The 25,845-nt window shown below is 44.1% G+C and overlaps 53 non-coding genes across 53 annotated transcripts; all 53 read left to right on the forward strand.

Moving 5' to 3' along the window:
- Positions 1–87: 87 nt before the first annotated feature.
- LOC119206239 (5S ribosomal RNA) lies at positions 88–206 on the forward strand. The gene has a single exon (XR_005117960.1). It is a non-coding gene; the product is annotated as a 5S ribosomal RNA (ribosomal RNA).
- Positions 207–545: 339 nt separating this feature from the next.
- Positions 546–664, forward strand: LOC134104992 (5S ribosomal RNA). Its single transcript, XR_009942357.1, has one exon. It is a non-coding gene; the product is annotated as a 5S ribosomal RNA (ribosomal RNA).
- A 396-nt stretch (positions 665–1,060) lies between these two features.
- On the forward strand, positions 1,061–1,179 carry LOC134104656 (5S ribosomal RNA). The gene has a single exon (XR_009942050.1). It is a non-coding gene; the product is annotated as a 5S ribosomal RNA (ribosomal RNA).
- A 396-nt stretch (positions 1,180–1,575) lies between these two features.
- LOC134104988 (5S ribosomal RNA) lies at positions 1,576–1,694 on the forward strand. The gene has a single exon (XR_009942352.1). It is a non-coding gene; the product is annotated as a 5S ribosomal RNA (ribosomal RNA).
- Positions 1,695–2,087: 393 nt separating this feature from the next.
- LOC134104778 (5S ribosomal RNA) lies at positions 2,088–2,206 on the forward strand. Its single transcript, XR_009942161.1, has one exon. It is a non-coding gene; the product is annotated as a 5S ribosomal RNA (ribosomal RNA).
- Positions 2,207–2,602: 396 nt separating this feature from the next.
- On the forward strand, positions 2,603–2,721 carry LOC134104990 (5S ribosomal RNA). Its single transcript, XR_009942354.1, has one exon. It is a non-coding gene; the product is annotated as a 5S ribosomal RNA (ribosomal RNA).
- Positions 2,722–3,114: 393 nt separating this feature from the next.
- LOC134104898 (5S ribosomal RNA) lies at positions 3,115–3,233 on the forward strand. Its single transcript, XR_009942270.1, has one exon. It is a non-coding gene; the product is annotated as a 5S ribosomal RNA (ribosomal RNA).
- Positions 3,234–3,572: 339 nt separating this feature from the next.
- On the forward strand, positions 3,573–3,691 carry LOC134105019 (5S ribosomal RNA). The gene has a single exon (XR_009942381.1). It is a non-coding gene; the product is annotated as a 5S ribosomal RNA (ribosomal RNA).
- Positions 3,692–4,086: 395 nt separating this feature from the next.
- Positions 4,087–4,205, forward strand: LOC134104238 (5S ribosomal RNA). The gene has a single exon (XR_009941680.1). It is a non-coding gene; the product is annotated as a 5S ribosomal RNA (ribosomal RNA).
- A 344-nt stretch (positions 4,206–4,549) lies between these two features.
- On the forward strand, positions 4,550–4,668 carry LOC134104359 (5S ribosomal RNA). The gene has a single exon (XR_009941791.1). It is a non-coding gene; the product is annotated as a 5S ribosomal RNA (ribosomal RNA).
- Positions 4,669–5,012: 344 nt separating this feature from the next.
- Positions 5,013–5,131, forward strand: LOC134104465 (5S ribosomal RNA). The gene has a single exon (XR_009941878.1). It is a non-coding gene; the product is annotated as a 5S ribosomal RNA (ribosomal RNA).
- A 339-nt stretch (positions 5,132–5,470) lies between these two features.
- On the forward strand, positions 5,471–5,589 carry LOC134104913 (5S ribosomal RNA). The gene has a single exon (XR_009942284.1). It is a non-coding gene; the product is annotated as a 5S ribosomal RNA (ribosomal RNA).
- A 395-nt stretch (positions 5,590–5,984) lies between these two features.
- Positions 5,985–6,103, forward strand: LOC134104576 (5S ribosomal RNA). The gene has a single exon (XR_009941978.1). It is a non-coding gene; the product is annotated as a 5S ribosomal RNA (ribosomal RNA).
- A 339-nt stretch (positions 6,104–6,442) lies between these two features.
- LOC134104914 (5S ribosomal RNA) lies at positions 6,443–6,561 on the forward strand. Its single transcript, XR_009942285.1, has one exon. It is a non-coding gene; the product is annotated as a 5S ribosomal RNA (ribosomal RNA).
- A 395-nt stretch (positions 6,562–6,956) lies between these two features.
- LOC134104968 (5S ribosomal RNA) lies at positions 6,957–7,075 on the forward strand. The gene has a single exon (XR_009942334.1). It is a non-coding gene; the product is annotated as a 5S ribosomal RNA (ribosomal RNA).
- A 339-nt stretch (positions 7,076–7,414) lies between these two features.
- On the forward strand, positions 7,415–7,533 carry LOC134104588 (5S ribosomal RNA). The gene has a single exon (XR_009941989.1). It is a non-coding gene; the product is annotated as a 5S ribosomal RNA (ribosomal RNA).
- Positions 7,534–7,928: 395 nt separating this feature from the next.
- LOC134104601 (5S ribosomal RNA) lies at positions 7,929–8,047 on the forward strand. The gene has a single exon (XR_009942000.1). It is a non-coding gene; the product is annotated as a 5S ribosomal RNA (ribosomal RNA).
- Positions 8,048–8,386: 339 nt separating this feature from the next.
- Positions 8,387–8,505, forward strand: LOC134104613 (5S ribosomal RNA). The gene has a single exon (XR_009942011.1). It is a non-coding gene; the product is annotated as a 5S ribosomal RNA (ribosomal RNA).
- A 395-nt stretch (positions 8,506–8,900) lies between these two features.
- On the forward strand, positions 8,901–9,019 carry LOC134104625 (5S ribosomal RNA). Its single transcript, XR_009942022.1, has one exon. It is a non-coding gene; the product is annotated as a 5S ribosomal RNA (ribosomal RNA).
- A 339-nt stretch (positions 9,020–9,358) lies between these two features.
- LOC134104637 (5S ribosomal RNA) lies at positions 9,359–9,477 on the forward strand. Its single transcript, XR_009942033.1, has one exon. It is a non-coding gene; the product is annotated as a 5S ribosomal RNA (ribosomal RNA).
- Positions 9,478–9,872: 395 nt separating this feature from the next.
- Positions 9,873–9,991, forward strand: LOC134104649 (5S ribosomal RNA). Its single transcript, XR_009942044.1, has one exon. It is a non-coding gene; the product is annotated as a 5S ribosomal RNA (ribosomal RNA).
- Positions 9,992–10,330: 339 nt separating this feature from the next.
- Positions 10,331–10,449, forward strand: LOC134104889 (5S ribosomal RNA). Its single transcript, XR_009942262.1, has one exon. It is a non-coding gene; the product is annotated as a 5S ribosomal RNA (ribosomal RNA).
- A 395-nt stretch (positions 10,450–10,844) lies between these two features.
- Positions 10,845–10,963, forward strand: LOC134104662 (5S ribosomal RNA). Its single transcript, XR_009942056.1, has one exon. It is a non-coding gene; the product is annotated as a 5S ribosomal RNA (ribosomal RNA).
- Positions 10,964–11,302: 339 nt separating this feature from the next.
- Positions 11,303–11,421, forward strand: LOC134104931 (5S ribosomal RNA). The gene has a single exon (XR_009942300.1). It is a non-coding gene; the product is annotated as a 5S ribosomal RNA (ribosomal RNA).
- A 395-nt stretch (positions 11,422–11,816) lies between these two features.
- LOC134104674 (5S ribosomal RNA) lies at positions 11,817–11,935 on the forward strand. The gene has a single exon (XR_009942067.1). It is a non-coding gene; the product is annotated as a 5S ribosomal RNA (ribosomal RNA).
- A 339-nt stretch (positions 11,936–12,274) lies between these two features.
- On the forward strand, positions 12,275–12,393 carry LOC134104954 (5S ribosomal RNA). The gene has a single exon (XR_009942321.1). It is a non-coding gene; the product is annotated as a 5S ribosomal RNA (ribosomal RNA).
- Positions 12,394–12,788: 395 nt separating this feature from the next.
- Positions 12,789–12,907, forward strand: LOC134104686 (5S ribosomal RNA). The gene has a single exon (XR_009942078.1). It is a non-coding gene; the product is annotated as a 5S ribosomal RNA (ribosomal RNA).
- A 344-nt stretch (positions 12,908–13,251) lies between these two features.
- LOC134104698 (5S ribosomal RNA) lies at positions 13,252–13,370 on the forward strand. The gene has a single exon (XR_009942089.1). It is a non-coding gene; the product is annotated as a 5S ribosomal RNA (ribosomal RNA).
- A 338-nt stretch (positions 13,371–13,708) lies between these two features.
- LOC134104915 (5S ribosomal RNA) lies at positions 13,709–13,827 on the forward strand. Its single transcript, XR_009942286.1, has one exon. It is a non-coding gene; the product is annotated as a 5S ribosomal RNA (ribosomal RNA).
- Positions 13,828–14,222: 395 nt separating this feature from the next.
- Positions 14,223–14,341, forward strand: LOC134104969 (5S ribosomal RNA). The gene has a single exon (XR_009942335.1). It is a non-coding gene; the product is annotated as a 5S ribosomal RNA (ribosomal RNA).
- Positions 14,342–14,680: 339 nt separating this feature from the next.
- On the forward strand, positions 14,681–14,799 carry LOC134104711 (5S ribosomal RNA). The gene has a single exon (XR_009942100.1). It is a non-coding gene; the product is annotated as a 5S ribosomal RNA (ribosomal RNA).
- A 395-nt stretch (positions 14,800–15,194) lies between these two features.
- On the forward strand, positions 15,195–15,313 carry LOC134104723 (5S ribosomal RNA). Its single transcript, XR_009942111.1, has one exon. It is a non-coding gene; the product is annotated as a 5S ribosomal RNA (ribosomal RNA).
- Positions 15,314–15,652: 339 nt separating this feature from the next.
- Positions 15,653–15,771, forward strand: LOC134104918 (5S ribosomal RNA). Its single transcript, XR_009942288.1, has one exon. It is a non-coding gene; the product is annotated as a 5S ribosomal RNA (ribosomal RNA).
- A 395-nt stretch (positions 15,772–16,166) lies between these two features.
- LOC134104970 (5S ribosomal RNA) lies at positions 16,167–16,285 on the forward strand. The gene has a single exon (XR_009942336.1). It is a non-coding gene; the product is annotated as a 5S ribosomal RNA (ribosomal RNA).
- Positions 16,286–16,624: 339 nt separating this feature from the next.
- LOC134104735 (5S ribosomal RNA) lies at positions 16,625–16,743 on the forward strand. Its single transcript, XR_009942122.1, has one exon. It is a non-coding gene; the product is annotated as a 5S ribosomal RNA (ribosomal RNA).
- Positions 16,744–17,138: 395 nt separating this feature from the next.
- On the forward strand, positions 17,139–17,257 carry LOC134104747 (5S ribosomal RNA). Its single transcript, XR_009942133.1, has one exon. It is a non-coding gene; the product is annotated as a 5S ribosomal RNA (ribosomal RNA).
- A 339-nt stretch (positions 17,258–17,596) lies between these two features.
- Positions 17,597–17,715, forward strand: LOC134104919 (5S ribosomal RNA). Its single transcript, XR_009942289.1, has one exon. It is a non-coding gene; the product is annotated as a 5S ribosomal RNA (ribosomal RNA).
- A 395-nt stretch (positions 17,716–18,110) lies between these two features.
- On the forward strand, positions 18,111–18,229 carry LOC134104971 (5S ribosomal RNA). Its single transcript, XR_009942337.1, has one exon. It is a non-coding gene; the product is annotated as a 5S ribosomal RNA (ribosomal RNA).
- A 339-nt stretch (positions 18,230–18,568) lies between these two features.
- Positions 18,569–18,687, forward strand: LOC134104759 (5S ribosomal RNA). The gene has a single exon (XR_009942144.1). It is a non-coding gene; the product is annotated as a 5S ribosomal RNA (ribosomal RNA).
- Positions 18,688–19,082: 395 nt separating this feature from the next.
- LOC134104771 (5S ribosomal RNA) lies at positions 19,083–19,201 on the forward strand. Its single transcript, XR_009942155.1, has one exon. It is a non-coding gene; the product is annotated as a 5S ribosomal RNA (ribosomal RNA).
- A 339-nt stretch (positions 19,202–19,540) lies between these two features.
- Positions 19,541–19,659, forward strand: LOC134104784 (5S ribosomal RNA). Its single transcript, XR_009942167.1, has one exon. It is a non-coding gene; the product is annotated as a 5S ribosomal RNA (ribosomal RNA).
- A 395-nt stretch (positions 19,660–20,054) lies between these two features.
- LOC134104794 (5S ribosomal RNA) lies at positions 20,055–20,173 on the forward strand. Its single transcript, XR_009942176.1, has one exon. It is a non-coding gene; the product is annotated as a 5S ribosomal RNA (ribosomal RNA).
- Positions 20,174–20,512: 339 nt separating this feature from the next.
- Positions 20,513–20,631, forward strand: LOC134104806 (5S ribosomal RNA). The gene has a single exon (XR_009942187.1). It is a non-coding gene; the product is annotated as a 5S ribosomal RNA (ribosomal RNA).
- Positions 20,632–21,026: 395 nt separating this feature from the next.
- On the forward strand, positions 21,027–21,145 carry LOC134104819 (5S ribosomal RNA). Its single transcript, XR_009942198.1, has one exon. It is a non-coding gene; the product is annotated as a 5S ribosomal RNA (ribosomal RNA).
- A 339-nt stretch (positions 21,146–21,484) lies between these two features.
- Positions 21,485–21,603, forward strand: LOC134104831 (5S ribosomal RNA). The gene has a single exon (XR_009942209.1). It is a non-coding gene; the product is annotated as a 5S ribosomal RNA (ribosomal RNA).
- Positions 21,604–21,998: 395 nt separating this feature from the next.
- Positions 21,999–22,117, forward strand: LOC134104843 (5S ribosomal RNA). Its single transcript, XR_009942220.1, has one exon. It is a non-coding gene; the product is annotated as a 5S ribosomal RNA (ribosomal RNA).
- A 339-nt stretch (positions 22,118–22,456) lies between these two features.
- LOC134104855 (5S ribosomal RNA) lies at positions 22,457–22,575 on the forward strand. The gene has a single exon (XR_009942231.1). It is a non-coding gene; the product is annotated as a 5S ribosomal RNA (ribosomal RNA).
- Positions 22,576–22,970: 395 nt separating this feature from the next.
- LOC134104867 (5S ribosomal RNA) lies at positions 22,971–23,089 on the forward strand. Its single transcript, XR_009942242.1, has one exon. It is a non-coding gene; the product is annotated as a 5S ribosomal RNA (ribosomal RNA).
- A 339-nt stretch (positions 23,090–23,428) lies between these two features.
- On the forward strand, positions 23,429–23,547 carry LOC134104890 (5S ribosomal RNA). Its single transcript, XR_009942263.1, has one exon. It is a non-coding gene; the product is annotated as a 5S ribosomal RNA (ribosomal RNA).
- A 395-nt stretch (positions 23,548–23,942) lies between these two features.
- Positions 23,943–24,061, forward strand: LOC134104879 (5S ribosomal RNA). Its single transcript, XR_009942253.1, has one exon. It is a non-coding gene; the product is annotated as a 5S ribosomal RNA (ribosomal RNA).
- Positions 24,062–24,400: 339 nt separating this feature from the next.
- Positions 24,401–24,519, forward strand: LOC134104932 (5S ribosomal RNA). Its single transcript, XR_009942301.1, has one exon. It is a non-coding gene; the product is annotated as a 5S ribosomal RNA (ribosomal RNA).
- A 395-nt stretch (positions 24,520–24,914) lies between these two features.
- Positions 24,915–25,033, forward strand: LOC134104891 (5S ribosomal RNA). Its single transcript, XR_009942264.1, has one exon. It is a non-coding gene; the product is annotated as a 5S ribosomal RNA (ribosomal RNA).
- A 339-nt stretch (positions 25,034–25,372) lies between these two features.
- On the forward strand, positions 25,373–25,491 carry LOC134104955 (5S ribosomal RNA). Its single transcript, XR_009942322.1, has one exon. It is a non-coding gene; the product is annotated as a 5S ribosomal RNA (ribosomal RNA).
- The last annotated feature ends 354 nt before the right edge of the window (positions 25,492–25,845 follow it).

Below are 25,845 nucleotides of genomic sequence, written 5' to 3' on the forward strand. Positions count from 1 at the left end.
TCCTAAGAACTGCTTCAATTTTAGAAAAAGGAGCTCTTCTGATTATCTTTGACACGTTTTAAAGGATTAGGAAAAAGATAAAAAGCAGCTTACGGCCATACCTCTCTGGTTCCGCCCGATCTCGTCTGATCTCGGAAGCTAAGCAGAGCAGGGCCTGGTTAGTACCTGGATGGAAGACCGCCTGGGAATCCCAGGTGCCGTAAGCTTTTTCACTTCTCTCTCCGAAAGCCGCCCAGCGCCGCAGATTGTACACCTACACAATTGTAAAAAGCATTTCACATTGTAGAAGAGATGCAATAGGAAGAAGATGAAAGGTGGCTTACGTCCATACCATCGTCAGGCCATTTGAGGTGGCGGGGACTGCAATGGCCATCCACCGATTGGCTGGGACTCCTGGGCGGGTCTTCTCTAGTCCATCCAATTTTCGGCATAGGATGTCACAGCCTTCTTTGCATACCCTTATTTAACCCACACAAAGATGCCAACGGCAGGCGTGACATAATTTTTTGACGCATTATAAAGGATTAGGAAAAAGATAAAAAGCAGCATACGGCCATACCTCTCTGGTTCCGCCCGATCTCGTCTGATCTTGGAAGCTAAGCAGAGCAGGGCCTGGTTAGTACCTGGATGGAAGACCGCCTGGTAATCCCAGGTGCCGTATGCTTTTTCACTTCTCTCTGAAAGCCGCCGAGCGCCGCAGATTGTACACCTACAAATTACAAAAAGTATATCACATTGTCGAAGAGATGCATGTTTAGTGTTGTTTTAACGTTGGATATATAAGGAACTTAGACAATATCATCAAAATTGATTCCGTTTCATGGTTGCTAAATTAGTGTTGATCAACATTTAACAATTGGCATACTTTTGTTTGTAATTTAGCCGTTGAAATACAGGTGCTAACCCAACATGTTAGAATTGCCAGTGAAGAAAAGTAAAGTTACCTTCAGGTTTTAGGAACTTCTCTTGCCAATCCTAAGAGCTGCTTCAATTTTAGAAAAAGGAGCTCTTCTGATTATCTTTGACACGTTTTAAAGGATTAGGAAAAAGATAAAAAGCAGCTTACGGCCATACCTCTCTGGTTCCGCCCGATCTCGTCTGATCTCGGAAGCTAAGCAGAGCAGGGCCTGGTTAGTACCTGGATGGAAGACCGCCTGGGAATCCCAGGTGCCGTAAGCTTTTTCACTTCTCTCTGGAAGCCGCCGAGCGCCGCAGATTGTACACCTACAAATTACAAAAAGTATATCACATTGTCGAAGAGATGCATGTTTAGTGTTGTTTTAACGTTGGATATATAAGGAACTTAGACAATATCATCAAAAATGATTCTGTTTCATGGTTGCTAAATTAGTGTTGATCAACATTTAACAATTGGCATACTTTTGTTTGTAATTTAGCCGTTGAAATACAGGTGCTAACCCAACATGTTAGAATTGCCAGTGAAGAAAAGTAAAGTTACCTTCAGGTTTTAGGAACCTCTCTTGCCAATCCTAAGAACTGCTTCAATTTTAGAAAAAGAAACTCTTCTGATTATCTTTGACACGTTTTAAAGGATTAGGAAAAAGATAAAAAGCAGCTTACGGCCACACCTCTCTGGTTCCGCCCGATCTCGTCTGATCTTGGAAGCTAAGCAGAGCAGGGCCTGGTTAGTACCTGGATGGAAGACCGCCTGGGAATCCCAGGTGCCGTAAGCTTTTTCACTTCTCTCTGGAAGCCGCCGAGCGCCGCAGATTGTACACCTACAAATTACAAAAAGAATATCACATTGTTGAAGAGATGCATGTTTAGTGTTGTTTTAACGTTGGATATGAAAGGAAATTAGACAATATTATCCAAAATGATTCCGTTTCATGATTGCTAAATTAGTGTTGATCAACATTTACGATTGGCATACTATTGTTTGTAATTTAGCCGTTGAAATACAGGTGCTAACCCAACATGTTAGAATTGCCAGTGAAGAAAAGTAAAGTTACCTTCAGGCTTTAGGAACCTCTCTTGCCAATGCTAAGAACTGCTTCAATTTTAGAAAAAGAAACTTCTGATTATCTTTCACACGTTTTAAAGGATTAGGAAAAAGATGAAAAGCAGCTTACGGCCATACCTCTCTGGTTCCGCCCGATCTCGTCTGATCTCGGAAGCTAAGCAGAGCAGGGCCTGGTTAGTACCTGGATGGAAGACCGCCTGGGAATCCCAGGTGCCGTAAGCTTTTTCACTTCTCTCTGGAAGCCGCCGAGCGCCGCAGATTGTACACCTACAAATTACAAAAAGTATATCACATTGTCGAAGAGATGCATGTTTAGTGTTGTTTTAACGTTGGATATATAAGGAACTTAGACAATATCATCAAAAATGATTCCGTTTCATGGTTGCTAAATTAGTGTTGATCAACATTTAACAATTGGCATACTTTTGTTTGTAATTTAGCCGTTGAAATACAGGTGCTAACCCAACATGTTAGAATTGCCAGTGAAGAAAAGTAAAGTTACCTTCAGGTTTTAGGAACCTCTCTTGCCAATCCTAAGAACTGCTTCAATTTTAGAAAAAGAAACTCTTCTGATTATCTTTGACACGTTTTAAAGGATTAGGAAAAAGATAAAAAGCAGCTTACGGCCACACCTCTCTGGTTCCGCCCGATCTCGTCTGATCTTGGAAGCTAAGCAGAGCAGGGCCTGGTTAGTACCTGGATGGAAGACCGCCTGGGAATCCCAGGTGCCGTAAGCTTTTTCACTTCTCTCTGGAAGCCGCCGAGCGCCGCAGATTGTACACCTACAAATTACAAAAAGAATATCACATTGTTGAAGAGATGCATGTTTAGTGTTGTTTTAACGTTGGATATGAAAGGAAATTAGACAATATTATCCAAAATGATTCCGTTTCATGATTGCTAAATTAGTGTTGATCAACATTTACGATTGGCATACTATTGTTTGTAATTTAGCCGTTGAAATACAGGTGCTAACCCAACATGTTAGAATTGCCAGTGAAGAAAAGTAAAGTTACCTTCAGGCTTTAGGAACCTCTCTTGCCAATGCTAAGAACTGCTTCAATTTTAGAAAAAGAAACTTCTGATTATCTTTGACACGTTTTAAAGGATTAGGAAAAAGATGAAAAGCAGCTTACGGCCATACCTCTCTGGTTCCGCCCGATCTCGTCTGATCTCGGAAGCTAAGCAGAGCAGGGCCTGGTTAGTACCTGGATGGAAGACCGCCTGGGAATCCCAGGTGCCGTAAGCTTTTTCACTTCTCTCTCTGAAAGCCGCCCAGCGCCGTAGATTGTACACCTACACAATTGTAAAAAAAATGTCACATTGTAGAAGAGATGCAATAGGAAGAAGATGAAAGGTGGCTTACGTCCATACCATCGTCAGGCCATTTGAGGTGGCGGGGACTGCAATGGCCATTCACCGATTGGCTGGGACCCCTGGGCGGGTCTTCTCTAGTCCATCCAATTTTCGGCATGGGATGTCACAGCCTTCTTTGCATACCCTTATTTAACCCACACAAAGATGCCAACGGCAGGCGTGTCATAATTCATTGACGCATTATAAAGGATTAGGAAAAAGATAAAAAGCAGCTTACGGCCATACCTCTCTGGTTCCGCCCGATCTCGTCTGATCTCGGAAGCTAAGCAGAGCAGGGCCTGGTTAGTACCTGGATGGAAGACCGCCTGGGAATCCCAGGTGCCGTAAGCTTTTTCACTTCTCTCTCCGAAAGCCGCCGAGCGCCGCAGATTGTACACCTACAAATTACAAAAAGAATATCACATTGTTGAAGAGATGCATGTTTAGTGTTGTTTTAACGTTGGATATGAAAGGAAATTAGACAATATTATCCAAAATGATTCCGTTTCATGATTGCTAAATTAGTGTTGATCAACATTTACGATTGGCATACTATTGTTTGTAATTTAGCCGTTGAAATACAGGTGCTAACCCAACATGTTAGAATTGCCAGTGAAGAAAAGTAAAGTTACCTTCAGGCTTTAGGAACCTCTCTTGCCAATGCTAAGAACTGCTTCAATTTTAGAAAAAGAAACTTCTGATTATCTTTCACACGTTTTAAAGGATTAGGAAAAAGATGAAAAGCAGCTTACGGCCATACCTCTCTGGTTCCGCCCGATCTCGTCTGATCTCGGAAGCTAAGCAGAGCAGGGCCTGGTTAGTACCTGGATGGAAGACCGCCTGGGAATCCCAGGTGCCGTAAGCTTTTTCACTTCTCTCTCCGAAAGCCGCCGAGCGCCGCAGATTGTACACCTGTTTTAACGTTGGATATTAAAGGAAATTAGACAATATTATCCAAAATGATTCCGTTTCATGATTGCTAAATTAGTGTTGATCAACATTTACGATTGGCATACTATTGTTTGTAATTTAGCCGTTGAAATACAGGTGCTAACCCAACATGTTAGAATTGCCAGTGAAGAAAAGTAAAGTTACCTTCAGGCTTTAGGAACCTCTCTTGCCAATGCTAAGAACTGCTTCAATTTTAGAAAAAGAAACTTCTGATTATCTTTGACACGTTTTAAAGGATTAGGAAAAAGATGAAAAGCAGCTTACGGCCATACCTCTCTGGTTCCGCCCGATCTCGTCTGATCTCGGAAGCTAAGCAGAGCAGGGCCTGGTTAGTACCTGGATGGAAGACCGCCTGGGAATCCCAGGTGCCGTAAGCTTTTTCACTTCTCTCTCCGAAAGCCGCCGAGCGCCGCAGATTGTACACCTGTTTTAACGTTGGATATTAAAGGAAATTAGACAATATTATCCAAAATGATTCCGTTTCATGATTGCTAAATTAGTGTTGATCAACATTTACGATTGGCATACTATTGTTTGTAATTTAGCCGTTGAAATACAGGTGCTAACCCAACATGTTAGAATTGCCAGTGAAGAAAAGTAAAGTTACCTTCAGGCTTTAGGAACCTCTCTTGCCAATGCTAAGAACTGCTTCAATTTTAGAAAAAGAAACTTCTGATTATCTTTGACACGTTTTAAAGGATTAGGAAAAAGATGAAAAGCAGCTTACGGCCATACCTCTCTGGTTCCGCCCGATCTCGTCTGATCTCGGAAGCTAAGCAGAGCAGGGCCTGGTTAGTACCTGGATGGAAGACCGCCTGGGAATCCCAGGTGCCGTAAGCTTTTTCACTTCTCTCTCTGAAAGCCGCCCAGCGCCGTAGATTGTACACCTACACAATTGTAAAAAAAATGTCACATTGTAGATGAGATGCAATAGGAAGAAGATGAAAGGTGGCTTACGTCCATACCATCGTCAGGCCATTTGAGGTGGCGGGGACTGCAATGGCCATTCACCGATTGGCTGGGACCCCTGGGCGGGTCTTCTCTAGTCCATCCAATTTTCGGCATGGGATGTCACAGCCTTCTTTGCATACCCTTATTTAACCCACACAAAGATGCCAACGGCAGGCGTGTCATAATTCATTGACGCATTATAAAGGATTAGGAAAAAGATAAAAAGCAGCTTACGGCCATACCTCTCTGGTTCCGCCCGATCTCGTCTGATCTCGGAAGCTAAGCAGAGCAGGGCCTGGTTAGTACCTGGATGGAAGGCCGCCTGGGAATCCCAGGTGCCGTAAGCTTTTTCACTTCTCTCTCCGAAAGCCGCCGAGCGCCGCAGATTGTACACCTACAAATTACAAAAAGAATATCACATTGTTGAAGAGATGCATGTTTAGTGTTGTTTTAACGTTGGATATGAAAGGAAATTAGACAATATTATCCAAAATGATTCCGTTTCATGATTGCTAAATTAGTGTTGATCAACATTTACGATTGGCATACTATTGTTTGTAATTTAGCCGTTGAAATACAGGTGCTAACCCAACATGTTAGAATTGCCAGTGAAGAAAAGTAAAGTTACCTTCAGGCTTTAGGAACCTCTCTTGCCAATGCTAAGAACTGCTTCAATTTTAGAAAAAGAAACTTCTGATTATCTTTGACACGTTTTAAAGGATTAGGAAAAAGATGAAAAGCAGCTTACGGCCATACCTCTCTGGTTCCGCCCGATCTCGTCTGATCTCGGAAGCTAAGCAGAGCAGGGCCTGGTTAGTACCTGGATGGAAGACCGCCTGGGAATCCCAGGTGCCGTAAGCTTTTTCACTTCTCTCTCTGAAAGCCGCCCAGCGCCGTAGATTGTACACCTACACAATTGTAAAAAAAATGTCACATTGTAGAAGAGATGCAATAGGAAGAAGATGAAAGGTGGCTTACGTCCATACCATCGTCAGGCCATTTGAGGTGGCGGGGACTGCAATGGCCATTCACCGATTGGCTGGGACCCCTGGGCGGGTCTTCTCTAGTCCATCCAATTTTCGGCATGGGATGTCACAGCCTTCTTTGCATACCCTTATTTAACCCACACAAAGATGCCAACGGCAGGCGTGTCATAATTCATTGACGCATTATAAAGGATTAGGAAAAAGATAAAAAGCAGCTTACGGCCATACCTCTCTGGTTCCGCCCGATCTCGTCTGATCTCGGAAGCTAAGCAGAGCAGGGCCTGGTTAGTACCTGGATGGAAGGCCGCCTGGGAATCCCAGGTGCCGTAAGCTTTTTCACTTCTCTCTCCGAAAGCCGCCGAGCGCCGCAGATTGTACACCTACAAATTACAAAAAGAATATCACATTGTTGAAGAGATGCATGTTTAGTGTTGTTTTAACGTTGGATATGAAAGGAAATTAGACAATATTATCCAAAATGATTCCGTTTCATGATTGCTAAATTAGTGTTGATCAACATTTACGATTGGCATACTATTGTTTGTAATTTAGCCGTTGAAATACAGGTGCTAACCCAACATGTTAGAATTGCCAGTGAAGAAAAGTAAAGTTACCTTCAGGCTTTAGGAACCTCTCTTGCCAATGCTAAGAACTGCTTCAATTTTAGAAAAAGAAACTTCTGATTATCTTTGACACGTTTTAAAGGATTAGGAAAAAGATGAAAAGCAGCTTACGGCCATACCTCTCTGGTTCCGCCCGATCTCGTCTGATCTCGGAAGCTAAGCAGAGCAGGGCCTGGTTAGTACCTGGATGGAAGACCGCCTGGGAATCCCATGTGCCGTAAGCTTTTTCACTTCTCTCTCTGAAAGCCGCCCAGCGCCGTAGATTGTACACCTACACAATTGTAAAAAAAATTTCACATTGTAGAAGAGATGCAATAGGAAGAAGATGAAAGGTGGCTTACGTCCATACCATCGTCAGGCCATTTGAGGTGGCGGGGACTGCAATGGCCATTCACCGATTGGCTGGGACCCCTGGGCGGGTCTTCTCTAGTCCATCCAATTTTCGGCATGGGATGTCACAGCCTTCTTTGCATACCCTTATTTAACCCACACAAAGATGCCAACGGCAGGCGTGTCATAATTCATTGACGCATTATAAAGGATTAGGAAAAAGATAAAAAGCAGCTTACGGCCATACCTCTCTGGTTCCGCCCGATCTCGTCTGATCTCGGAAGCTAAGCAGAGCAGGGCCTGGTTAGTACCTGGATGGAAGACCGCCTGGGAATCCCAGGTGCCGTAAGCTTTTTCACTTCTCTCTCCGAAAGCCGCCGAGCGCCGCAAATTGTACACCTACAAATTACAAAAAGAATATCACATTGTTGAAGAGATGCATGTTTAGTGTTGTTTTAACGTTGGATATGAAAGGAAATTAGACAATATTATCCAAAATGATTCCGTTTCATGATTGCTAAATTAGTGTTGATCAACATTTACGATTGGCATACTATTGTTTGTAATTTAGCCGTTGAAATACAGGTGCTAACCCAACATGTTAGAATTGCCAGTGAAGAAAAGTAAAGTTACCTTCAGGCTTTAGGAACCTCTCTTGCCAATGCTAAGAACTGCTTCAATTTTAGAAAAAGAAACTTCTGATTATCTTTGACACGTTTTAAAGGATTAGGAAAAAGATGAAAAGCAGCTTACGGCCATACCTCTCTGGTTCCGCCCGATCTCGTCTGATCTCGGAAGCTAAGCAGAGCAGGGCCTGGTTAGTACCTGGATGGAAGACCGCCTGGGAATCCCAGGTGCCGTAAGCTTTTTCACTTCTCTCTCTGAAAGCCGCCCAGCGCCGTAGATTGTACACCTACACAATTGTAAAAAAAATGTCACATTGTAGAAGAGATGCAATAGGAAGAAGATGAAAGGTGGCTTACGTCCATACCATCGTCAGGCCATTTGAGGTGGCGGGGACTGCAATGGCCATTCACCGATTGGCTGGGACCCCTGGGCGGGTCTTCTCTAGTCCATCCAATTTTCGGCATGGGATGTCACAGCCTTCTTTGCATACCCTTATTTAACCCACACAAAGATGCCAACGGCAGGCGTGTCATAATTCATTGACGCATTATAAAGGATTAGGAAAAAGATAAAAAGCAGCTTACGGCCATACCTCTCTGGTTCCGCCCGATCTCGTCTGATCTCGGAAGCTAAGCAGAGCAGGGCCTGGTTAGTACCTGGATGGAAGACCGCCTGGGAATCCCAGGTGCCGTAAGCTTTTTCACTTCTCTCTCCGAAAGCCGCCGAGCGCCGCAGATTGTACACCTACAAATTACAAAAAGAATATCACATTGTTGAAGAGATGCATGTTTAGTGTTGTTTTAACGTTGGATATGAAAGGAAATTAGACAATATTATCCAAAATGATTCCGTTTCATGATTGCTAAATTAGTGTTGATCAACATTTACGATTGGCATACTATTGTTTGTAATTTAGCCGTTGAAATACAGGTGCTAACCCAACATGTTAGAATTGCCAGTGAAGAAAAGTAAAGTTACCTTCAGGCTTTAGGAACCTCTCTTGCCAATGCTAAGAACTGCTTCAATTTTAGAAAAAGAAACTTCTGATTATCTTTGACACGTTTTAAAGGATTAGGAAAAAGATGAAAAGCAGCTTACGGCCATACCTCTCTGGTTCCGCCCGATCTCGTCTGATCTCGGAAGCTAAGCAGAGCAGGGCCTGGTTAGTACCTGGATGGAAGACCGCCTGGGAATCCCAGGTGCCGTAAGCTTTTTCACTTCTCTCTCTGAAAGCCGCCCAGCGCCGTAGATTGTACACCTACACAATTGTAAAAAAAATGTCACATTGTAGAAGAGATGCAATAGGAAGAAGATGAAAGGTGGCTTACGTCCATACCATCGTCAGGCCATTTGAGGTGGCGGGGACTGCAATGGCCATTCACCGATTGGCTGGGACCCCTGGGCGGGTCTTCTCTAGTCCATCCAATTTTCGGCATGGGATGTCACAGCCTTCTTTGCATACCCTTATTTAACCCACACAAAGATGCCAACGGCAGGCGTGTCATAATTCATTGACGCATTATAAAGGATTAGGAAAAAGATAAAAAGCAGCTTACGGCCATACCTCTCTGGTTCCGCCCGATCTCGTCTGATCTCGGAAGCTAAGCAGAGCAGGGCCTGGTTAGTACCTGGATGGAAGACCGCCTGGGAATCCCAGGTGCCGTAAGCTTTTTCACTTCTCTCTCCGAAAGCCGCCGAGCGCCGCAGATTGTACACCTACAAATTACAAAAAGAATATCACATTGTTGAAGAGATGCATGTTTAGTGTTGTTTTAACGTTGGATATGAAAGGAAATTAGACAATATTATCCAAAATGATTCCGTTTCATGATTGCTAAATTAGTGTTGATCAACATTTACGATTGGCATACTATTGTTTGTAATTTAGCCGTTGAAATACAGGTGCTAACCCAACATGTTAGAATTGCCAGTGAAGAAAAGTAAAGTTACCTTCAGGCTTTAGGAACCTCTCTTGCCAATGCTAAGAACTGCTTCAATTTTAGAAAAAGAAACTTCTGATTATCTTTGACACGTTTTAAAGGATTAGGAAAAAGATGAAAAGCAGCTTACGGCCATACCTCTCTGGTTCCGCCCGATCTCGTCTGATCTCGGAAGCTAAGCAGAGCAGGGCCTGGTTAGTACCTGGATGGAAGACCGCCTGGGAATCCCAGGTGCCGTAAGCTTTTTCACTTCTCTCTCTGAAAGCCGCCCAGCGCCGCAGATTGTACACCTACACAATTGTAAAAAAAATGTCACATTGTAGAAGAGATGCAATAGGAAGAAGATGAAAGGTGGCTTACGTCCATACCATCGTCAGGCCATTTGAGGTGGCGGGGACTGCAATGGCCATTCACCGATTGGCTGGGACCCCTGGGCGGGTCTTCTCTAGTCCATCCAATTTTCGGCATGGGATGTCACAGCCTTCTTTGCATACCCTTATTTAACCCACACAAAGATGCCAACGGCAGGCGTGTCATAATTCATTGACGCATTATAAAGGATTAGGAAAAAGATAAAAAGCAGCTTACGGCCATACCTCTCTGGTTCCGCCCGATCTCGTCTGATCTCGGAAGCTAAGCAGTGCAGGGCCTGGTTAGTACCTGGATGGAAGACCGCCTGGGAATCCCAGGTGCCGTAAGCTTTTTCACTTCTCTCTCCGAAAGCCGCCCAGCGCCGCAGATTGTACACCTACAAATTACAAAAAGAATATCACATTGTTGAAGAGATGCATGTTTAGTGTTGTTTTAACGTTGGATATGAAAGGAAATTAGACAATATTATCCAAAATGATTCCGTTTCATGATTGCTAAATTAGTGTTGATCAACATTTACGATTGGCATACTATTGTTTGTAATTTAGCCGTTGAAATACAGGTGCTAACCCAACATGTTAGAATTGCCAGTGAAGAAAAGTAAAGTTACCTTCAGGCTTTAGGAACCTCTCTTGCCAATGCTAAGAACTGCTTCAATTTTAGAAAAAGAAACTTCTGATTATCTTTGACACGTTTTAAAGGATTAGGAAAAAGATGAAAAGCAGCTTACGGCCATACCTCTCTGGTTCCGCCCGATCTCGTCTGATCTCGGAAGCTAAGCAGAGCAGGGCCTGGTTAGTACCTGGATGGAAGACCGCCTGGGAATCCCAGGTGCCGTAAGCTTTTTCACTTCTCTCTCTGAAAGCCGCCCAGCGCCGTAAATTGTACACCTGCACAATTGTAAAAAAAAATTCACATTGTAGAAGAGATGCAATAGGAAGAAGATGAAAGGTGGCTTACGTCCATACTATCGTCAGGCCATTTGAGGTGGCGGGGACTGCAATGGCCATTCACCGATTGGCTGGGACCCCTGGGCGGGTCTTCTCTAGTCCATCCAATTTTCGGCATGGGATGTCACAGCCTTCTTTGCATACCCTTATTTAACCCACACAAAGATGCCAACGGCAGGCGTGTCATAATTCATTGACGCATTATAAAGGATTAGGAAAAAGATAAAAAGCAGCTTACGGCCATACCTCTCTGGTTCCGCCCGATCTCGTCTGATCTCGGAAGCTAAGCAGAGCAGGGCCTGGTTAGTACCTGGATGGAAGACCGCCTGGGAATCCTAGGTGCCGTAAGCTTTTTCACTTCTCTCTCCGAAAGCCGCCGAGCGCCGCAGATTGTACACCTACAAATTACAAAAAGAATATCACATTGTTGAAGAGATGCATGTTTAGTGTTGTTTTAACGTTGGATATGAAAGGAAATTAGACAATATTATCCAAAATGATTCCGTTTCATGATTGCTAAATTAGTGTTGATCAACATTTACGATTGGCATACTATTGTTTGTAATTTAGCCGTTGAAATACAGGTGCTAACCCAACATGTTAGAATTGCCAGTGAAGAAAAGTAAAGTTACCTTCAGGCTTTAGGAACCTCTCTTGCCAATGCTAAGAACTGCTTCAATTTTAGAAAAAGAAACTTCTGATTATCTTTGACACGTTTTAAAGGATTAGGAAAAAGATGAAAAGCAGCTTACGGCCATACCTCTCTGGTTCCGCCCGATCTCGTCTGATCTCGGAAGCTAAGCAGAGCAGGGCCTGGTTAGTACCTGGATGGAAGACCGCCTGGGAATCCCAGGTGCCGTAAGCTTTTTCACTTCTCTCTCTGAAAGCCGCCCAGCTCCGTAGATTGTACACCTACACAATTGAAAAAAAAATGTCACATTGTAGAAGAGATGCAATAGGAAGAAGATGAAAGGTGGCTTACGTCCATACCATCGTCAGGCCATTTGAGGTGGCGGGGACTGCAATGGCCATTCACCGATTGGCTGGGACCCCTGGGCGGGTCTTCTCTAGTCCATCCAATTTTCGGCATGGGATGTCACAGCCTTCTTTGCATACCCTTATTTAACCCACACAAAGATGCCAACGGCAGGCGTGTCATAATTCATTGACGCATTATAAAGGATTAGGAAAAAGATAAAAAGCAGCTTACGGCCATACCTCTCTGGTTCCGCCTGATCTCGTCTGATCTCGGAAGCTAAGCAGTGCAGGGCCTGGTTAGTACCTGGATGGAAGACCGCCTGGGAATCCCAGGTGCCGTAAGCTTTTTCACTTCTCTCTCCGAAAGCCGCCCAGCGCCGCAGATTGTACACCTACAAATTACAAAAAGAATATCACATTGTTGAAGAGATGCATGTTTAGTGTTGTTTTAACGTTGGATATGAAAGGAAATTAGACAATATTATCCAAAATGATTCCGTTTCATGATTGCTAAATTAGTGTTGATCAACATTTACGATTGGCATACTATTGTTTGTAATTTAGCCGTTGAAATACAGGTGCTAACCCAACATGTTAGAATTGCCAGTGAAGAAAAGTAAAGTTACCTTCAGGCTTTAGGAACCTCTCTTGCCAATGCTAAGAACTGCTTCAATTTTAGAAAAAGAAACTTCTGATTATCTTTGACACGTTTTAAAGGATTAGGAAAAAGATGAAAAGCAGCTTACGGCCATACCTCTCTGGTTCCGCCCGATCTCGTCTGATCTCGGAAGCTAAGCAGAGCAGGGCCTGGTTAGTACCTGGATGGAAGACCGCCTGGGAATCCCAGGTGCCGTAAGCTTTTTCACTTCTCTCTCCGAAAGCCGCCGAGCGCCGCAGATTGTACACCTGTTTTAACGTTGGATATTAAAGGAAATTAGACAATATTATCCAAAATGATTCCGTTTCATGATTGCTAAATTAGTGTTGATCAACATTTACGATTGGCATACTATTGTTTGTAATTTAGCCGTTGAAATACAGGTGCTAACCCAACATGTTAGAATTGCCAGTGAAGAAAAGTAAAGTTACCTTCAGGCTTTAGGAACCTCTCTTGCCAATGCTAAGAACTGCTTCAATTTTAGAAAAAGAAACTTCTGATTATCTTTGACACGTTTTAAAGGATTAGGAAAAAGATGAAAAGCAGCTTACGGCCATACCTCTCTGGTTCCGCCCGATCTCGTCTGATCTCGGAAGCTAAGCAGAGCAGGGCCTGGTTAGTACCTGGATGGAAGACCGCCTGGGAATCCCAGGTGCCGTAAGCTTTTTCACTTCTCTCTCTGAAAGCCGCCCAGCGCCGTAGATTGTACACCTACACAATTGTAAAAAAAATTCACATTGTAGAAGACATGCAATAGGAAGAAGATGAAAGGTGGCTTACGTCCATACCATCGTCAGGCCATTTGAGGTGGCGGGGACTGCAATGGCCATTCACCGATTGGCTGGGACCCCTGGGCGGGTCTTCTCTAGTCCATCCAATTTTCGGCATGGGATGTCACAGCCTTCTTTGCATACCCTTATTTAACCCACACAAAGATGCCAACGGCAGGCGTGTCATAATTCATTGACGCATTATAAAGGATTAGGAAAAAGATAAAAAGCAGCTTACGGCCATACCTCTCTGGTTCCGCCCGATCTCGTCTGATCTCGGAAGCTAAGCAGAGCAGGGCCTGGTTAGTACCTGGATGGAAGGCCGCCTGGGAATCCCAGGTGCCGTAAGCTTTTTCACTTCTCTCTCCGAAAGCCGCCGAGCGCCGCAGATTGTACACCTACAAATTACAAAAAGAATATCACATTGTTGAAGAGATGCATGTTTAGTGTTGTTTTAACGTTGGATATGAAAGGAAATTAGACAATATTATCCAAAATGATTCCGTTTCATGATTGCTAAATTAGTGTTGATCAACATTTACGATTGGCATACTATTGTTTGTAATTTAGCCGTTGAAATACAGGTGCTAACCCAACATGTTAGAATTGCCAGTGAAGAAAAGTAAAGTTACCTTCAGGCTTTAGGAACCTCTCTTGCCAATGCTAAGAACTGCTTCAATTTTAGAAAAAGAAACTTCTGATTATCTTTGACACGTTTTAAAGGATTAGGAAAAAGATGAAAAGCAGCTTACGGCCATACCTCTCTGGTTCCGCCCGATCTCGTCTGATCTCGGAAGCTAAGCAGAGCAGGGCCTGGTTAGTACCTGGATGGAAGACCGCCTGGGAATCCCATGTGCCGTAAGCTTTTTCACTTCTCTCTCTGAAAGCCGCCCAGCGCCGTAGATTGTACACCTACACAATTGTAAAAAAAATTTCACATTGTAGAAGAGATGCAATAGGAAGAAGATGAAAGGTGGCTTACGTCCATACCATCGTCAGGCCATTTGAGGTGGCGGGGACTGCAATGGCCATTCACCGATTGGCTGGGACCCCTGGGCGGGTCTTCTCTAGTCCATCCAATTTTCGGCATGGGATGTCACAGCCTTCTTTGCATACCCTTATTTAACCCACACAAAGATGCCAACGGCAGGCGTGTCATAATTCATTGACGCATTATAAAGGATTAGGAAAAAGATAAAAAGCAGCTTACGGCCATACCTCTCTGGTTCCGCCCGATCTCGTCTGATCTCGGAAGCTAAGCAGAGCAGGGCCTGGTTAGTACCTGGATGGAAGACCGCCTGGGAATCCCAGGTGCCGTAAGCTTTTTCACTTCTCTCTCCGAAAGCCGCCGAGCGCCGCAGATTGTACACCTACAAATTACAAAAAGAATATCACATTGTTGAAGAGATGCATGTTTAGTGTTGTTTTAACGTTGGATATGAAAGGAAATTAGACAATATTATCCAAAATGATTCCGTTTCATGATTGCTAAATTAGTGTTGATCAACATTTACGATTGGCATACTATTGTTTGTAATTTAGCCGTTGAAATACAGGTGCTAACCCAACATGTTAGAATTGCCAGTGAAGAAAAGTAAAGTTACCTTCAGGCTTTAGGAACCTCTCTTGCCAATGCTAAGAACTGCTTCAATTTTAGAAAAAGAAACTTCTGATTATCTTTGACACGTTTTAAAGGATTAGGAAAAAGATGAAAAGCAGCTTACGGCCATACCTCTCTGGTTCCGCCCGATCTCGTCTGATCTCGGAAGCTAAGCAGAGCAGGGCCTGGTTAGTACCTGGATGGAAGACCGCCTGGGAATCCCAGGTGCCGTAAGCTTTTTCACTTCTCTCTCTGAAAGCCGCCCAGCGCCGTAGATTGTACACCTACACAATTGTAAAAAAAATGTCACATTGTAGAAGAGATGCAATAGGAAGAAGATGAAAGGTGGCTTACGTCCATACCATCGTCAGGCCATTTGAGGTGGCGGGGACTGCAATGGCCATTCACCGATTGGCTGGGACCCCTGGGCGGGTCTTCTCTAGTCCATCCAATTTTCGGCATGGGATGTCACAGCCTTCTTTGCATACCCTTATTTAACCCACACAAAGATGCCAACGGCAGGCGTGTCATAATTCATTGACGCATTATAAAGGATTAGGAAAAAGATAAAAAGCAGCTTACGGCCATACCTCTCTGGTTCCGCCCGATCTCGTCTGATCTCGGAAGCTAAGCAGAGCAGGGCCTGGTTAGTACCTGGATGGAAGGCCGCCTGGGAATCCCAGGTGCCGTAAGCTTTTTCACTTCTCTCTCCGAAAGCCGCCGAGCGCCGCAGATTGTACACCTACAAATTACAAAAAGAATATCACATTGTTGAAGAGATGCATGTTTAGTGTTGTTTTAACGTTGGATATGAAAGGAAATTAGACAATATTATCCAAAATGATTCCGTTTCATGATTGCTAAATTAGTGTTGATCAACATTTACGATTGGCATACTATTGTTTGTAATTTAGCCGTTGAAATACAGGTGCTAACCCAACATGTTAGAATTGCCAGTGAAGAAAAGTAAAGTTACCTTCAGGCTTTAGGAACCTCTCTTGCCAATGCTAAGAACTGCTTCAATTTTAGAAAAAGAAACTTCTGATTATCTTTGACACGTTTTAAAGGATTAGGAAAAAGATGAAAAGCAGCTTACGGCCATACCTCTCTGGTTCCGCCCGATCTCGTCTGATCTCGGAAGCTAAGCAGAGCAGGGCCTGGTTAGTACCTGGATGGAAGACCGCCTGGGAATCCCATGTGCCGTAAGCTTTTTCACTTCTCTCTCTGAAAGCCGCCCAGCGCCGTAGATTGTACACCTACACAATTGTAAAAAAAATTTCACATTGTAGAAGAGATGCAATAGGAAGAAGATGAAAGGTGGCTTACGTCCATACCATCGTCAGGCCATTTGAGGTGGCGGGGACTGCAATGGCCATTCACCGATTGGCTGGGACCCCTGGGCGGGTCTTCTCTAGTCCATCCAATTTTCGGCATGGGATGTCACAGCCTTCTTTGCATACCCTTATTTAACCCACACAAAGATGCCAACGGCAGGCGTGTCATAATTCATTGACGCATTATAAAGGATTAGGAAAAAGATAAAAAGCAGCTTACGGCCATACCTCTCTGGTTCCGCCCGATCTCGTCTGATCTCGGAAGCTAAGCAGAGCAGGGCCTGGTTAGTACCTGGATGGAAGACCGCCTGGGAATCCCAGGTGCCGTAAGCTTTTTCACTTCTCTCTCCGAAAGCCGCCGAGCGCCGCAGATTGTACACCTACAAATTACAAAAAGAATATCACATTGTTGAAGAGATGCATGTTTAGTGTTGTTTTAACGTTGGATATGAAAGGAAATTAGACAATATTATCCAAAATGATTCCGTTTCATGATTGCTAAATTAGTGTTGATCAACATTTACGATTGGCATACTATTGTTTGTAATTTAGCCGTTGAAATACAGGTGCTAACCCAACATGTTAGAATTGCCAGTGAAGAAAAGTAAAGTTACCTTCAGGCTTTAGGAACCTCTCTTGCCAATGCTAAGAACTGCTTCAATTTTAGAAAAAGAAACTTCTGATTATCTTTGACACGTTTTAAAGGATTAGGAAAAAGATGAAAAGCAGCTTACGGCCATACCTCTCTGGTTCCGCCCGATCTCGTCTGATCTCGGAAGCTAAGCAGAGCAGGGCCTGGTTAGTACCTGGATGGAAGACCGCCTGGGAATCCCAGGTGCCGTAAGCTTTTTCACTTCTCTCTCTGAAAGCCGCCCAGCGCCGTAGATTGTACACCTACACAATTGTAAAAAAAATGTCACATTGTAGAAGAGATGCAATAGGAAGAAGATGAAAGGTGGCTTACGTCCATACCATCGTCAGGCCATTTGAGGTGGCGGGGACTGCAATGGCCATTCACCGATTGGCTGGGACCCCTGGGCGGGTCTTCTCTAGTCCATCCAATTTTCGGCATGGGATGTCACAGCCTTCTTTGCATACCCTTATTTAACCCACACAAAGATGCCAACGGCAGGCGTGTCATAATTCATTGACGCATTATAAAGGATTAGGAAAAAGATAAAAAGCAGCTTACGGCCATACCTCTCTGGTTCCGCCCGATCTCGTCTGATCTCGGAAGCTAAGCAGAGCAGGGCCTGGTTAGTACCTGGATGGAAGGCCGCCTGGGAATCCCAGGTGCCGTAAGCTTTTTCACTTCTCTCTCCGAAAGCCGCCGAGCGCCGCAGATTGTACACCTACAAATTACAAAAAGAATATCACATTGTTGAAGAGATGCATGTTTAGTGTTGTTTTAACGTTGGATATGAAAGGAAATTAGACAATATTATCCAAAATGATTCCGTTTCATGATTGCTAAATTAGTGTTGATCAACATTTACGATTGGCATACTATTGTTTGTAATTTAGCCGTTGAAATACAGGTGCTAACCCAACATGTTAGAATTGCCAGTGAAGAAAAGTAAAGTTACCTTCAGGCTTTAGGAACCTCTCTTGCCAATGCTAAGAACTGCTTCAATTTTAGAAAAAGAAACTTCTGATTATCTTTGACACGTTTTAAAGGATTAGGAAAAAGATGAAAAGCAGCTTACGGCCATACCTCTCTGGTTCCGCCCGATCTCGTCTGATCTCGGAAGCTAAGCAGAGCAGGGCCTGGTTAGTACCTGGATGGAAGACCGCCTGGGAATCCCATGTGCCGTAAGCTTTTTCACTTCTCTCTCTGAAAGCCGCCCAGCGCCGTAGATTGTACACCTACACAATTGTAAAAAAAATTTCACATTGTAGAAGAGATGCAATAGGAAGAAGATGAAAGGTGGCTTACGTCCATACCATCGTCAGGCCATTTGAGGTGGCGGGGACTGCAATGGCCATTCACCGATTGGCTGGGACCCCTGGGCGGGTCTTCTCTAGTCCATCCAATTTTCGGCATGGGATGTCACAGCCTTCTTTGCATACCCTTATTTAACCCACACAAAGATGCCAACGGCAGGCGTGTCATAATTCATTGACGCATTATAAAGGATTAGGAAAAAGATAAAAAGCAGCTTACGGCCATACCTCTCTGGTTCCGCCCGATCTCGTCTGATCTCGGAAGCTAAGCAGAGCAGGGCCTGGTTAGTACCTGGATGGAAGACCGCCTGGGAATCCCAGGTGCCGTAAGCTTTTTCACTTCTCTCTCCGAAAGCCGCCGAGCGCCGCAAATTGTACACCTACAAATTACAAAAAGAATATCACATTGTTGAAGAGATGCATGTTTAGTGTTGTTTTAACGTTGGATATGAAAGGAAATTAGACAATATTATCCAAAATGATTCCGTTTCATGATTGCTAAATTAGTGTTGATCAACATTTACGATTGGCATACTATTGTTTGTAATTTAGCCGTTGAAATACAGGTGCTAACCCAACATGTTAGAATTGCCAGTGAAGAAAAGTAAAGTTACCTTCAGGCTTTAGGAACCTCTCTTGCCAATGCTAAGAACTGCTTCAATTTTAGAAAAAGAAACTTCTGATTATCTTTGACACGTTTTAAAGGATTAGGAAAAAGATGAAAAGCAGCTTACGGCCATACCTCTCTGGTTCCGCCCGATCTCGTCTGATCTCGGAAGCTAAGCAGAGCAGGGCCTGGTTAGTACCTGGATGGAAGACCGCCTGGGAATCCCAGGTGCCGTAAGCTTTTTCACTTCTCTCTCTGAAAGCCGCCCAGCGCCGTAGATTGTACACCTACACAATTGTAAAAAAAATGTCACATTGTAGAAGAGATGCAATAGGAAGAAGATGAAAGGTGGCTTACGTCCATACCATCGTCAGGCCATTTGAGGTGGCGGGGACTGCAATGGCCATTCACCGATTGGCTGGGACCCCTGGGCGGGTCTTCTCTAGTCCATCCAATTTTCGGCATGGGATGTCACAGCCTTCTTTGCATACCCTTATTTAACCCACACAAAGATGCCAACGGCAGGCGTGTCATAATTCATTGACGCATTATAAAGGATTAGGAAAAAGATAAAAAGCAGCTTACGGCCATACCTCTCTGGTTCCGCCCGATCTCGTCTGATCTCGGAAGCTAAGCAGAGCAGGGCCTGGTTAGTACCTGGATGGAAGACCGCCTGGGAATCCCAGGTGCCGTAAGCTTTTTCACTTCTCTCTCCGAAAGCCGCCGAGCGCCGCAGATTGTACACCTACAAATTACAAAAAGAATATCACATTGTTGAAGAGATGCATGTTTAGTGTTGTTTTAACGTTGGATATGAAAGGAAATTAGACAATATTATCCAAAATGATTCCGTTTCATGATTGCTAAATTAGTGTTGATCAACATTTACGATTGGCATACTATTGTTTGTAATTTAGCCGTTGAAATACAGGTGCTAACCCAACATGTTAGAATTGCCAGTGAAGAAAAGTAAAGTTACCTTCAGGCTTTAGGAACCTCTCTTGCCAATGCTAAGAACTGCTTCAATTTTAGAAAAAGAAACTTCTGATTATCTTTGACACGTTTTAAAGGATTAGGAAAAAGATGAAAAGCAGCTTACGGCCATACCTCTCTGGTTCCGCCCGATCTCGTCTGATCTCGGAAGCTAAGCAGAGCAGGGCCTGGTTAGTACCTGGATGGAAGACCGCCTGGGAATCCCAGGTGCCGTAAGCTTTTTCACTTCTCTCTCTGAAAGCCGCCCAGCGCCGTAGATTGTACACCTACACAATTGTAAAAAAAATGTCACATTGTAGAAGAGATGCAATAGGAAGAAGATGAAAGGTGGCTTACGTCCATACCATCGTCAGGCCATTTGAGGTGGCGGGGACTGCAATGGCCATTCACCGATTGGCTGGGACCCCTGGGCGGGTCTTCTCTAGTCCATCCAATTTTCGGCATGGGATGTCACAGCCTTCTTTGCATACCCTTATTTAACCCACACAAAGATGCCAACGGCAGGCGTGTCATAATTCATTGACGCATTATAAAGGATTAGGAAAAAGATAAAAAGCAGCTTACGGCCATACCTCTCTGGTTCCGCCCGATCTCGTCTGATCTCGGAAGCTAAGCAGAGCAGGGCCTGGTTAGTACCTGGATGGAAGACCGCCTGGGAATCCCAGGTGCCGTAAGCTTTTTCACTTCTCTCTCCGAAAGCCGCCGAGCGCCGCAGATTGTACACCTACAAATTACAAAAAGAATATCACATTGTTGAAGAGATGCATGTTTAGTGTTGTTTTAACGTTGGATATGAAAGGAAATTAGACAATATTATCCAAAATGATTCCGTTTCATGATTGCTAAATTAGTGTTGATCAACATTTACGATTGGCATACTATTGTTTGTAATTTAGCCGTTGAAATACAGGTGCTAACCCAACATGTTAGAATTGCCAGTGAAGAAAAGTAAAGTTACCTTCAGGCTTTAGGAACCTCTCTTGCCAATGCTAAGAACTGCTTCAATTTTAGAAAAAGAAACTTCTGATTATCTTTGACACGTTTTAAAGGATTAGGAAAAAGATGAAAAGCAGCTTACGGCCATACCTCTCTGGTTCCGCCCGATCTCGTCTGATCTCGGAAGCTAAGCAGAGCAGGGCCTGGTTAGTACCTGGATGGAAGACCGCCTGGGAATCCCAGGTGCCGTAAGCTTTTTCACTTCTCTCTCTGAAAGCCGCCCAGCGCCGCAGATTGTACACCTACACAATTGTAAAAAAAATGTCACATTGTAGAAGAGATGCAATAGGAAGAAGATGAAAGGTGGCTTACGTCCATACCATCGTCAGGCCATTTGAGGTGGCGGGGACTGCAATGGCCATTCACCGATTGGCTGGGACCCCTGGGCGGGTCTTCTCTAGTCCATCCAATTTTCGGCATGGGATGTCACAGCCTTCTTTGCATACCCTTATTTAACCCACACAAAGATGCCAACGGCAGGCGTGTCATAATTCATTGACGCATTATAAAGGATTAGGAAAAAGATAAAAAGCAGCTTACGGCCATACCTCTCTGGTTCCGCCCGATCTCGTCTGATCTCGGAAGCTAAGCAGAGCAGGGCCTGGTTAGTACCTGGATGGAAGACCGCCTGGGAATCCCAGGTGCCGTAAGCTTTTTCACTTCTCTCTCCGAAAGCCGCCGAGCGCCGCAGATTGTACACCTACAAATTACAAAAAGAATATCACATTGTTGAAGAGATGCATGTTTAGTGTTGTTTTAACGTTGGATATGAAAGGAAATTAGACAATATTATCCAAAATGATTCCGTTTCATGATTGCTAAATTAGTGTTGATCAACATTTACGATTGGCATACTATTGTTTGTAATTTAGCCGTTGAAATACAGGTGCTAACCCAACATGTTAGAATTGCCAGTGAAGAAAAGTAAAGTTACCTTCAGGCTTTAGGAACCTCTCTTGCCAATGCTAAGAACTGCTTCAATTTTAGAAAAAGAAACTTCTGATTATCTTTGACACGTTTTAAAGGATTAGGAAAAAGATGAAAAGCAGCTTACGGCCATACCTCTCTGGTTCCGCCCGATCTCGTCTGATCTCGGAAGCTAAGCAGAGCAGGGCCTGGTTAGTACCTGGATGGAAGACCGCCTGGGAATCCCAGGTGCCGTAAGCTTTTTCACTTCTCTCTCTGAAAGCCGCCCAGCGCCGTAGATTGTACACCTACACAATTGTAAAAAAAATGTCACATTGTAGAAGAGATGCAATAGGAAGAAGATGAAAGGTGGCTTACGTCCATACCATCGTCAGGCCATTTGAGGTGGCGGGGACTGCAATGGCCATTCACCGATTGGCTGGGACCCCTGGGCGGGTCTTCTCTAGTCCATCCAATTTTCGGCATGGGATGTCACAGCCTTCTTTGCATACCCTTATTTAACCCACACAAAGATGCCAACGGCAGGCGTGTCATAATTCATTGACGCATTATAAAGGATTAGGAAAAAGATAAAAAGCAGCTTACGGCCATACCTCTCTGGTTCCGCCCGATCTCGTCTGATCTCGGAAGCTAAGCAGAGCAGGGCCTGGTTAGTACCTGGATGGAAGACCGCCTGGGAATCCCAGGTGCCGTAAGCTTTTTCACTTCTCTCTCCGAAAGCCGCCGAGCGCCGCAGATTGTACACCTACAAATTACAAAAAGAATATCACATTGTTGAAGAGATGCATGTTTAGTGTTGTTTTAACGTTGGATATGAAAGGAAATTAGACAATATTATCCAAAATGATTCCGTTTCATGATTGCTAAATTAGTGTTGATCAACATTTACGATTGGCATACTATTGTTTGTAATTTAGCCGTTGAAATACAGGTGCTAACCCAACATGTTAGAATTGCCAGTGAAGAAAAGTAAAGTTACCTTCAGGCTTTAGGAACCTCTCTTGCCAATGCTAAGAACTGCTTCAATTTTAGAAAAAGAAACTTCTGATTATCTTTGACACGTTTTAAAGGATTAGGAAAAAGATGAAAAGCAGCTTACGGCCATACCTCTCTGGTTCCGCCCGATCTCGTCTGATCTCGGAAGCTAAGCAGAGCAGGGCCTGGTTAGTACCTGGATGGAAGACCGCCTGGGAATCCCAGGTGCCGTAAGCTTTTTCACTTCTCTCTCTGAAAGCCGCCCAGCGCCGCAGATTGTACACCTACACAATTGTAAAAAAAATGTCACATTGTAGAAGAGATGCAATAGGAAGAAGATGAAAGGTGGCTTACGTCCATACCATCGTCAGGCCATTTGAGGTGGCGGGGACTGCAATGGCCATTCACCGATTGGCTGGGACCCCTGGGCGGGTCTTCTCTAGTCCATCCAATTTTCGGCATGGGATGTCACAGCCTTCTTTGCATACCCTTATTTAACCCACACAAAGATGCCAACGGCAGGCGTGTCATAATTCATTGACGCATTATAAAGGATTAGGAAAAAGATAAAAAGCAGCTTACGGCCATACCTCTCTGGTTCCGCCCGATCTCGTCTGATCTCGGAAGCTAAGCAGTGCAGGGCCTGGTTAGTACCTGGATGGAAGACCGCCTGGGAATCCCAGGTGCCGTAAGCTTTTTCACTTCTCTCTCCGAAAGCCGCCCAGCGCCGCAGATTGTACACCTACAAATTACAAAAAGAATATCACATTGTTGAAGAGATGCATGTTTAGTGTTGTTTTAACGTTGGATATGAAAGGAAATTAGACAATATTATCCAAAATGATTCCGTTTCATGATTGCTAAATTAGTGTTGATCAACATTTACGATTGGCATACTATTGTTTGTAATTTAGCCGTTGAAATACAGGTGCTAACCCAACATGTTAGAATTGCCAGTGAAGAAAAGTAAAGTTACCTTCAGGCTTTAGGAACCTCTCTTGCCAATGCTAAGAACTGCTTCAATTTTAGAAAAAGAAACTTCTGATTATCTTTGACACGTTTTAAAGGATTAGGAAAAAGATGAAAAGCAGCTTACGGCCATACCTCTCTGGTTCCGCCCGATCTCGTCTGATCTCGGAAGCTAAGCAGAGCAGGGCCTGGTTAGTACCTGGATGGAAGACCGCCTGGGAATCCCAGGTGCCGTAAGCTTTTTCACTTCTCTCTCTGAAAGCCGCCCAGCGCCGTAAATTGTACACCTGCACAATTGTAAAAAAAAATTCACATTGTAGAAGAGATGCAATAGGAAGAAGATGAAAGGTGGCTTACGTCCATACTATCGTCAGGCCATTTGAGGTGGCGGGGACTGCAATGGCCATTCACCGATTGGCTGGGACCCCTGGGCGGGTCTTCTCTAGTCCATCCAATTTTCGGCATGGGATGTCACAGCCTTCTTTGCATACCCTTATTTAACCCACACAAAGATGCCAACGGCAGGCGTGTCATAATTCATTGACGCATTATAAAGGATTAGGAAAAAGATAAAAAGCAGCTTACGGCCATACCTCTCTGGTTCCGCCCGATCTCGTCTGATCTCGGAAGCTAAGCAGAGCAGGGCCTGGTTAGTACCTGGATGGAAGACCGCCTGGGAATCCTAGGTGCCGTAAGCTTTTTCACTTCTCTCTCCGAAAGCCGCCGAGCGCCGCAGATTGTACACCTACAAATTACAAAAAGAATATCACATTGTTGAAGAGATGCATGTTTAGTGTTGTTTTAACGTTGGATATGAAAGGAAATTAGACAATATTATCCAAAATGATTCCGTTTCATGATTGCTAAATTAGTGTTGATCAACATTTACGATTGGCATACTATTGTTTGTAATTTAGCCGTTGAAATACAGGTGCTAACCCAACATGTTAGAATTGCCAGTGAAGAAAAGTAAAGTTACCTTCAGGCTTTAGGAACCTCTCTTGCCAATGCTAAGAACTGCTTCAATTTTAGAAAAAGAAACTTCTGATTATCTTTGACACGTTTTAAAGGATTAGGAAAAAGATGAAAAGCAGCTTACGGCCATACCTCTCTGGTTCCGCCCGATCTCGTCTGATCTCGGAAGCTAAGCAGAGCAGGGCCTGGTTAGTACCTGGATGGAAGACCGCCTGGGAATCCCAGGTGCCGTAAGCTTTTTCACTTCTCTCTCTGAAAGCCGCCCAGCTCCGTAGATTGTACACCTACACAATTGAAAAAAAAATGTCACATTGTAGAAGAGATGCAATAGGAAGAAGATGAAAGGTGGCTTACGTCCATACCATCGTCAGGCCATTTGAGGTGGCGGGGACTGCAATGGCCATTCACCGATTGGCTGGGACCCCTGGGCGGGTCTTCTCTAGTCCATCCAATTTTCGGCATGGGATGTCACAGCCTTCTTTGCATACCCTTATTTAACCCACACAAAGATGCCAACGGCAGGCGTGTCATAATTCATTGACGCATTATAAAGGATTAGGAAAAAGATAAAAAGCAGCTTACGGCCATACCTCTCTGGTTCCGCCTGATCTCGTCTGATCTCGGAAGCTAAGCAGTGCAGGGCCTGGTTAGTACCTGGATGGAAGACCGCCTGGGAATCCCAGGTGCCGTAAGCTTTTTCACTTCTCTCTCCGAAAGCCGCCCAGCGCCGCAGATTGTACACCTACAAATTACAAAAAGAATATCACATTGTTGAAGAGATGCATGTTTAGTGTTGTTTTAACGTTGGATATGAAAGGAAATTAGACAATATTATCCAAAATGATTCCGTTTCATGATTGCTAAATTAGTGTTGATCAACATTTACGATTGGCATACTATTGTTTGTAATTTAGCCGTTGAAATACAGGTGCTAACCCAACATGTTAGAATTGCCAGTGAAGAAAAGTAAAGTTACCTTCAGGCTTTAGGAACCTCTCTTGCCAATGCTAAGAACTGCTTCAATTTTAGAAAAAGAAACTTCTGATTAT

Source organism: Pungitius pungitius, chromosome 14, assembly GCF_949316345.1.
Source record: "Pungitius pungitius chromosome 14, fPunPun2.1, whole genome shotgun sequence".
In the NCBI taxonomy this organism is placed as follows: Eukaryota; Metazoa; Chordata; class Actinopteri; order Perciformes; family Gasterosteidae; genus Pungitius; species Pungitius pungitius.